This window comes from Mandrillus leucophaeus, unplaced genomic scaffold (genome assembly GCF_000951045.1).
Source record: "Mandrillus leucophaeus isolate KB7577 unplaced genomic scaffold, Mleu.le_1.0 Scaffold419, whole genome shotgun sequence".
Classification (NCBI taxonomy): Eukaryota; Metazoa; Chordata; class Mammalia; order Primates; family Cercopithecidae; genus Mandrillus; species Mandrillus leucophaeus.
The window spans coordinates 627772-635483 of NW_012104465.1; the positions used below are offsets into that span (position 1 = coordinate 627772).

Consider the following 7712-nt stretch of genomic DNA (forward strand, 5'->3'; position numbering starts at 1 on the left):
TCATGAAAAAATGAGAGTGGAAAAGATAAATTACGTCTTAGTATTATAAAAATAGCTTTGACCTAGAATACTCGTGAAAGGCTCTTGAGGACCCCCAGACCATACTTTGAGAACCACTGCTCTAGACGAATGTCCTCATTTTACAAAAAAGGACCCTGGACCTCAGAGAGAGTAAGTGAGAAATCCAGCGTCACACAGCCTGTTAATAGTGGGATACAGACATTAGATGGTTTGTCTCACTTCTCTGGGTTTAGGTTCTCAATTGGAAACCTGGGAAACACACCCTAATGACCTGTCCTATTCCCTGTAAGTTGCAAAGACTGTCACAATGTATTACCCCCAACCCACTTTTTAAAAATAAATTAATAATTTAAAAAATAATTTAAATCAATAAATCAACAAACTTGGTAAATTTTGCAACGGGCATACTGTGTTTGAATCTAAACTACAGTATTTGAATTCAGATTTCTATTTGAACAGAACACTAAGGCAAATTCGACCGCATCCTATTCCATGCAAGCTAGTGATGACAAACTGCATAGTAAATATCATAGATAAATATGGAAAGTAGATTACCCATAATATCAGTATTTATCATACATCCTGTGTCTGAAATACAATTCAATTATACATATTTCAGAAAAATTTTATCAAGTACTAGCTGAAAGGGTGGTGGGTACATTAAGAGACTGCAAATAAACTCGTGATCACAAGAACTTTTTAAGATAAAATGGAGTTGCACCGAAATGTAGATATTTTCATTCCCTAACCCGACCTTATTTTTGTCTTTTAAAGAAAATCAAGAAATCTTGGCCACCTAGAGATGATTTCCTTTGTATCCTACCAGATGGTTCAGATCTTTAAATGGAACATAGTCTTGTTCTTTTAAAGAACACAGGGCCCAGAAGGAGGAAATTGTTCCCAGGGAACCCACTCCCAACTTTCTTTTTTTTCAGGCTCTACATTCTTTGGTTCTGAATCATGAGTCACGTCCACTTCTCCTTTCACTAATATAGTAACATAATGGTAATTCTGCTTCTCAATGAAAGAATTAGCAACTGAGGCAAAGCGAACATTTTTCAGGTGAAGAGCTTCTTCCCAGGTTTCCCTTTGAGCACATTCTTCCCAGCTCTCACCGAACTCCCAGTGGCCTCCAGAGAGCTGGAAACTGCTGGCTCCAAACGACCCTTTCCTCTTCCCCAGGAGGACGCAACGCAGATGCTTGCAGCTGGTCACCATGACTCAGACTCTGACTCTGGGCGGCCACCCCTGCGGCTCTGTGCTGGCTGTCATAGCGCAAGCGGGAGGACCAAAAAATATGTTTTAAGTTGATGAACACTAAAGTCGAGTGAATGGGCTGGGCGCAATGGCTCACGCCTGTAATCCCAGCACTTTGGGAGGCCAAGGCGGGTGGATCACTTGAGGTTAGGAGTTTGAGACCAGCCTGGCCAACATGGTGAAAACCCGTTTCTACTAAAAATTAAAAAAAAAACCTCAAAAACAACAATAACAACAACAACAACAACAACAACAACAAAATAGGCATGGTGGCGTGCGCCTGTAGTACCAGCTGCTCAGGAGACTGAGGCCAGAGAATTGCTTGAAGCTGGGAGGCAGAGGTTACAGTGAGCCAAGATTGCGCCACTGCACTCCAGCCTGGGCAACAGAGCGAGACTCTGGAAAACAAAACAAGTTTAGCGGATGGATTAAGTAGCAGATTAGAACGAGTTGATGATATAATCTAGTAAACTATCAAATGAAATTAAGAAAATTCCTTGTAGTATGGAGAGACAAGGAGAGAGAAAACATAAAACATATGGAAAAGAGATGCAGATAGTCTTACACAGTCCAACAGAAATATAATATGAGATACATACATACATAATTTAAAATTTTCTAGTACCAACCTAACAAAGTAAAAAGAAACACATTAATCCAAAATATTTTTTCATCATGTAATATAAAATCATGAAGAAATATTTTATATTCTTTTTTTCCTACTGTCTTTGAAACCCAGTGTGTATTTTGCACTTACACCACACGCAGCTCAGTTTGAACTAACTAGTGTTCAACAGCCATATGCGGCTAGTGACTATTGTACTGGACAATGCAGATCTAACTTACATGTAATAAGATTTCCAAGAGAAAAGGGAGACAGAGAAGGCAATATTTGAAGAGATAATGACAGATAATTTTCCGGATTACTGGCAGGCAGGAATCCTGAGATTCATGAAAGCTGGTGTGTCCTGATCAGGATGTACATATTTTGTCATGAAGCTGATAAAAGCTGAAAACAAAAAATTTGTTAAAATTAACTAAGGGGAAAAGATAGATTACCTACAAAGGAACTTCAATTAGACTGAAGACAGTTGCCTTTAAAATGTTGACTGAAAAGTGACAATGTAGGAATTTTATACCCACTTGAACTATCAATAAAGGGTGAGGGTAAAATAAAGTCAAAGACGAGGTCATCACTAACAGACTTTCACTAAGAGAGAACTGTAATACAACTCAAATACAATAAGGTGTCTGGAGGTCTAGGGAGATGTGGCAGTGTGTGAGAGAAGGGTTCCCCAAAAGAGATCAAAATATAATGTATATTTTCCTTGTTTTTTACTATTTTTCCCGCTCTCCAGAGCTCGAATAGCAATTGAATGTGTAGTTATCGAGTCAGCACTAGTGTAGAACTGCAAGCCTTAACTCCTTATCACAGTGTTAGGGAAGCAGAAGCCTAGGAGAGCCAGAATAAGGCCATTTTAAAATCAACTGCATCTTTTTTTTTTTTTCTGAGATGGAATTTCCCTCTTGTTACCCAGGCTGTAGTGCAGTGGCACAATCTCGGCTCACTGCAACCTCCACCTCCCGGGTTCAAGTGATTCTCCTGCCTTAGCCTCCTGGGTAGCTGGGATTACAGGCACCTGCCACCACACCCACACTACTTTTAGTAGAGATGGGGTTTCGCCATGTTGGCTAGGTTGGTCTCGAACTGCTGACCTCAGGTGATCCGCCTGCCTCGGCCTCCCAAAGTGCTGGGATTACAGGTGTGAGCCACCTCGCCTGGCCAATCAACTCCATCTTAAAACTAGCAAGATACACCAGGCGTGGTGGCTCACGCCTGTAATCCCAGCATGTTGGGAGGCTGAGCTGGGCAGATCACCCGAGGTCAGGACTTCGAGACCAGCCTGGTCAACATGGCAAAACCCTGTCTTTACTAAAAATACAAAAATTAGGCCGGGTGTAGTGGTGCGTACCTTTAATCCCAGCTACTTGGGAGGCTGAGGCAGGAGAATCACTTGAACCTTGGAGGTGGAGGTTGCAGTGAGCCAAGATTGCACCACTGCACTCCAGCCTGGGTGACAGGAGCGAAACTCCATTTCAAAAAAAATAAATAAATAAATTAGGTGTGGTGGCACATGCCTGTAATCCCAGCTACTTGGGAGACTGAGGCAGGAGAATTGCTTGAACCCAGAAGGCGGAGGTTGCAGTGAGCCAAGATCACGCCATTGCACTCCAGCCTGGGCAACAAGAGTGAGACTCTGGAAAAAAAAAAAAAAAAACAAAAAAAAAACAACTAGCAAGACACAGTCCTTGCTGGTCACAACCCACGGTCATAAGATGTTTATAGTTAAGGAAACAACCTAAAGATTACCTGCAAGGACAGGCTTCTACAAAAACAGAAAAGCCCAGATGTCCCAATACCCATCACAAGATTTGCTTTCAAGATAATTGTGCTTTTTTTCAAGATAGTTATGCTTTGATGTACTCACACCGTAGAATGTCAAGGATAGGTTTCTTTAAATCAATACCATAATAAATTTGGTCATGCTGTCTGCCCATCCGCATATAGCACAGCTTAGTTTAGTCTTTGTATACACAAGATCCCTATAGAAGAAAAACTTAAAGACTGTGCGTTCCTCCACTTGCCGTCTGAGGACACTCTATTCTATAATGAAGTAGCTTTCAATAAACTATCTCTTCTCACTGCACTCTGATTCTCCTTGAATTCTTCCTGGTGGGAGAGCCAAGAACCTTCTCTTGGGTCTGGACCAAGACTCCTTTTTCCAGTAACAATAGGGTAGGAGAGAGAGGAGAAGGAGGAGCATACATGCTTGTATTGGCAGGATAGTACATCATAGTATTCCTCTATTTGCTCAACTTTGGGATACAAAATGTTTAGAAAGACCAGTGAACAATTAAGAGCTATATAGAAGAAGGAAATTGTTGTGGAATATACAGTAGCATAGGGAAGATTAGGGCTGTGTAGTGTGTTTGGGGGTGGCATGAGGACAGAAAGAAGCATGGCAGGGAGGGGAGGGAGACAAGACTGAGGGTGAGGAAGCTTAAGATGGAAACTAGAACTGACAATTGATCACCACTCTATTACTATGAAAATTACCTATTGGGCCGGGTGCAGTGGCTAACGCCTGTAATCACAGCACTTTGGGAGGCCGAGGCCGGTGGATCACCTGAGGTCGGGAGTTTAAGACCAGCCTGGCCAACATGGAGTAACCCTGTCTCTACTAAAAATACAAAATCAGCCAGGTATGGTGGCGGGCGCCTGTGATCCCAGCTACTCGGGAGGCTGAAGCAGGAGAATTGCTTGAACCTGGGAGGCGGAGGTTGCCGTGAGCTGAGATCACGCCATTGCACTCCAGCCCAGTCAATAAGAGCGAAACTCCGTCTCAAAAGAAAAAAGGGGGTGGTGGGAATAGAACTGACAATTGATCACCACTCTATTACTATGAAAATTACCTATTAAAGATTCATTTAGCCCTCCAACTGGGCTCCCTGAGGAAGGGGAGCAGTAGGTGCTAATCCCAGCTAATTTAATCAGCAACTTAATTGCAATTTTAATGACTGCCACTGATTGAATACTTATATATGTGTCAGTCATAGCACTGAAGTGTTCTAGTATCTTTAAAAATGTAAACTTCAAAGCTGGGCTGGGCACAGTGGTGTGTACCTGTAGTTCCAGCTAGTTGGGAGACTAAGGCAGGAGGATGGCTTGAATCCAGGAGTTTGAATCTTGCCTTGGCAACATAGCAAGACCCTGTCTCTTAAAAAAAATAAATTTCAACAAATCTGTGAAGTAAAATTTTAAAATTGTGGTGAAATATGAATAACATCAAATTTATCATTTTAACCATTTAAAATTATACAGCTCTGTTCTGGTGTGGTGGCTCACTCATGTAATCCCAGCACTTTGGGAGGCCAAGGCAGGCAGATCACTTGAGGTCAGAAGTTCATGACCAGCCTGGCCAACATGGTGAAACCCTCTCTCTACTAAAAATACAAAAATTAGCAGATTGTGGTGGCGGGCGCCTGTAGTCCCAGCTGCTCAGGAGGCTGAGGCACGAGAATTGCTTGAACCCAGGAGGCAGAGGTTACATTGAGCTGAGATCACACCACTGCACTCCAGCCCAGGTGACAATGTAAGACTTCATCTCAAAAAAAAAAAAAAAAAAAAAAAAAGTTCTGTGGCATTAAATACAGTCAAATTATTGTACAACCATTAAGTGAAATTGATTTTTAAAATAGTTTTACTGATGATCAAACTTTGTATCAGATAGTTTAAGTAATTTGACTGTTAGTTGGTAGCAGAGTGAAGATTGAGCTCCATGTTTGTCTGACTTCAAATTCTGTGCTCATTTTCTATACCATGTAGTCCTGCAACCTTTTGAAGGGAGATGAGATTCAAACACGTGAAATAGGCTGGGCGTAGTGGCTCATGCCTGTCATCCCAGCAGTTTGGGAGGTCAAGGTGGGGGGAATCCCTTGAGGCCGGGAGTTTGAGACCAGCCTGGGCAACATAGCAAGACCTTGTCTCTTAAAAAAAAAATCAGCTGGGCCAGGCGCAGTGGCTCATGCCTGTAATCCCCGCACTTTGGGAGGCCGAGATGGGCGGATCACGAGGTCAGGAGATCGAGACCATCCTGGCAAACAAGGTGAAACCTCATCTCTACTAAAAATACAAAAAATGACTGGGCGTGGTGGCGGGCGCCTGTAGTCCCAGCTACTCGGGAGGCTGAGGCAGGAGAATGGCATGAAGCCGGGAGGCAGAGCTTGCAGTGAGCCAAGATTGCGCCACTGCACTCTGAATAGGTTCCTTTAAGAAGGTCCTGGATGGTCTACCTTTTCAGCATCCTCTTGGCTCATAAGAACCTTACCATGTCAAACACAGGAGTGGAAGCTACCCTATTGTTGTCTTTTCTCCTGGTCCTATTGTAGAGTGTGCCAGCCAGCTTCCCTAATTCATAATTCTGCAGGCTAGAAATGGGTGACCATCTTCATGAATGTGCACACATGCCAAATTCCTCAAGAGACATGTCTAGTTCATCTCAAAACTTTCACCATGATGATCATACAGGGATGGGCTCGTAAGTTTCCACAGTCAGCAAGACTCACTAGCTTGGGAGAAAGATCTGGCAGACACTCCTAGTCTTTTACAGTGGGGGTCCCTAACCCTGGGCCAAGGACCACTACTGGTCAGTGGCATGTTAGGAACCAGGCCGCCCAGCAAGAGGTGAGTGGCTGGGGAGCCAGCATTACGCCTGAGCTTCGCCCCCTGTCAGATCAGCTGCAACATTAGATTCTCATAGGAGGCAAACCCTATTGTGAACTGAGCATACCAGGGATTTAGGTTGCCTGCTTCTTATGAGAATCTAATGCCTGATGATCTGAGGTAGACCAGTTTCATCCCGAAACCATCCCCCCTCCTCACATCTGTGGAAAAACTGTCTTCCACCAAACTGGTCCCTGGTGCCAGAAATGTTGGGGTTTGCTGTTTTACGGTTCCCCCTCTTTGTAGTGAGGCCAGCAATCTATCCTCTCCTACGATTTCTTCTAAAGCCTCCCACCTCAGCCTCCCAAGTAGCTGAGACTACAGGCGTGCACCACCATGCCTGGCTAATTTTTGTATTTTTAGTAGAGGTGGGGGATTTCTCTATGTTGCCCAGGCTGGTCTTGAACTCCTGGGCTCAAGCGATCTGCCCACCTTGCCCTCCCAAAGTGCTGGGATTACAGGCGTGAGCCACCGCATCCTGCTAGAAGCCACTTAATCCAACTCTCCATCAAAGTCATGAATACTGTTTACAACAACCTGATGAGATGTCATCTACTTTTCACGTGAACACACCCAGGAATTAGGAGGGCATTCCTTAACCGGCAGCTCTCAGCTCTCCCAATCAGGATTTGAGCTTCACCAAATAACTCAAACCCCCCGTTTCCTCACATACTAAAGGGGAGTAAATATCTTCTTTACAGAACATCGTTGGGAGAATAAAAAGAGATAGAGGAATATAAATGGCCTAATCCACTTACAGAAGAGCGTGTGCAATGTTAGTCCCCTTTATGCGTCCTTTTATAGGACAGCACATTCCATTTTTGGATCGTCATCACCTAGAGAAAGGTCTTCCTTATACCGAATTGTCTTTGTACCCTTTTAGCACCTTTCTTAAGTTTAACCCTAAGTGGTCTCATAGAATGTCATTTTTCCGTCCACACGACGTCTTCACTGATATCTGTGACTTTAGTTGAAAGGACTGAAGATATTGGGAAGAATAATTCAATTTCTCTTTTTCTTTCTTCCTTTTTTTGTTTTTTTTTTGAGCTGGGGAGCTGGGTGAGGCTTCTGTGGATTCCCAAGAGGTGTTTGTGGCGTGAATGGAGCAAAGGTGATGTTTCATTTCATCACGTCCAGCACTGTCCCAAGG

At 43.4% G+C, this 7712-nt stretch overlaps 1 pseudogene; it reads right to left on the reverse strand.

The window, feature by feature from the left end:
• Positions 1-320: 320 nt before the first annotated feature.
• On the reverse strand, positions 321-1293 carry LOC105548701 (annotated as a pseudogene).
• Positions 1294-7712: the final 6419 nt, after the last annotated feature.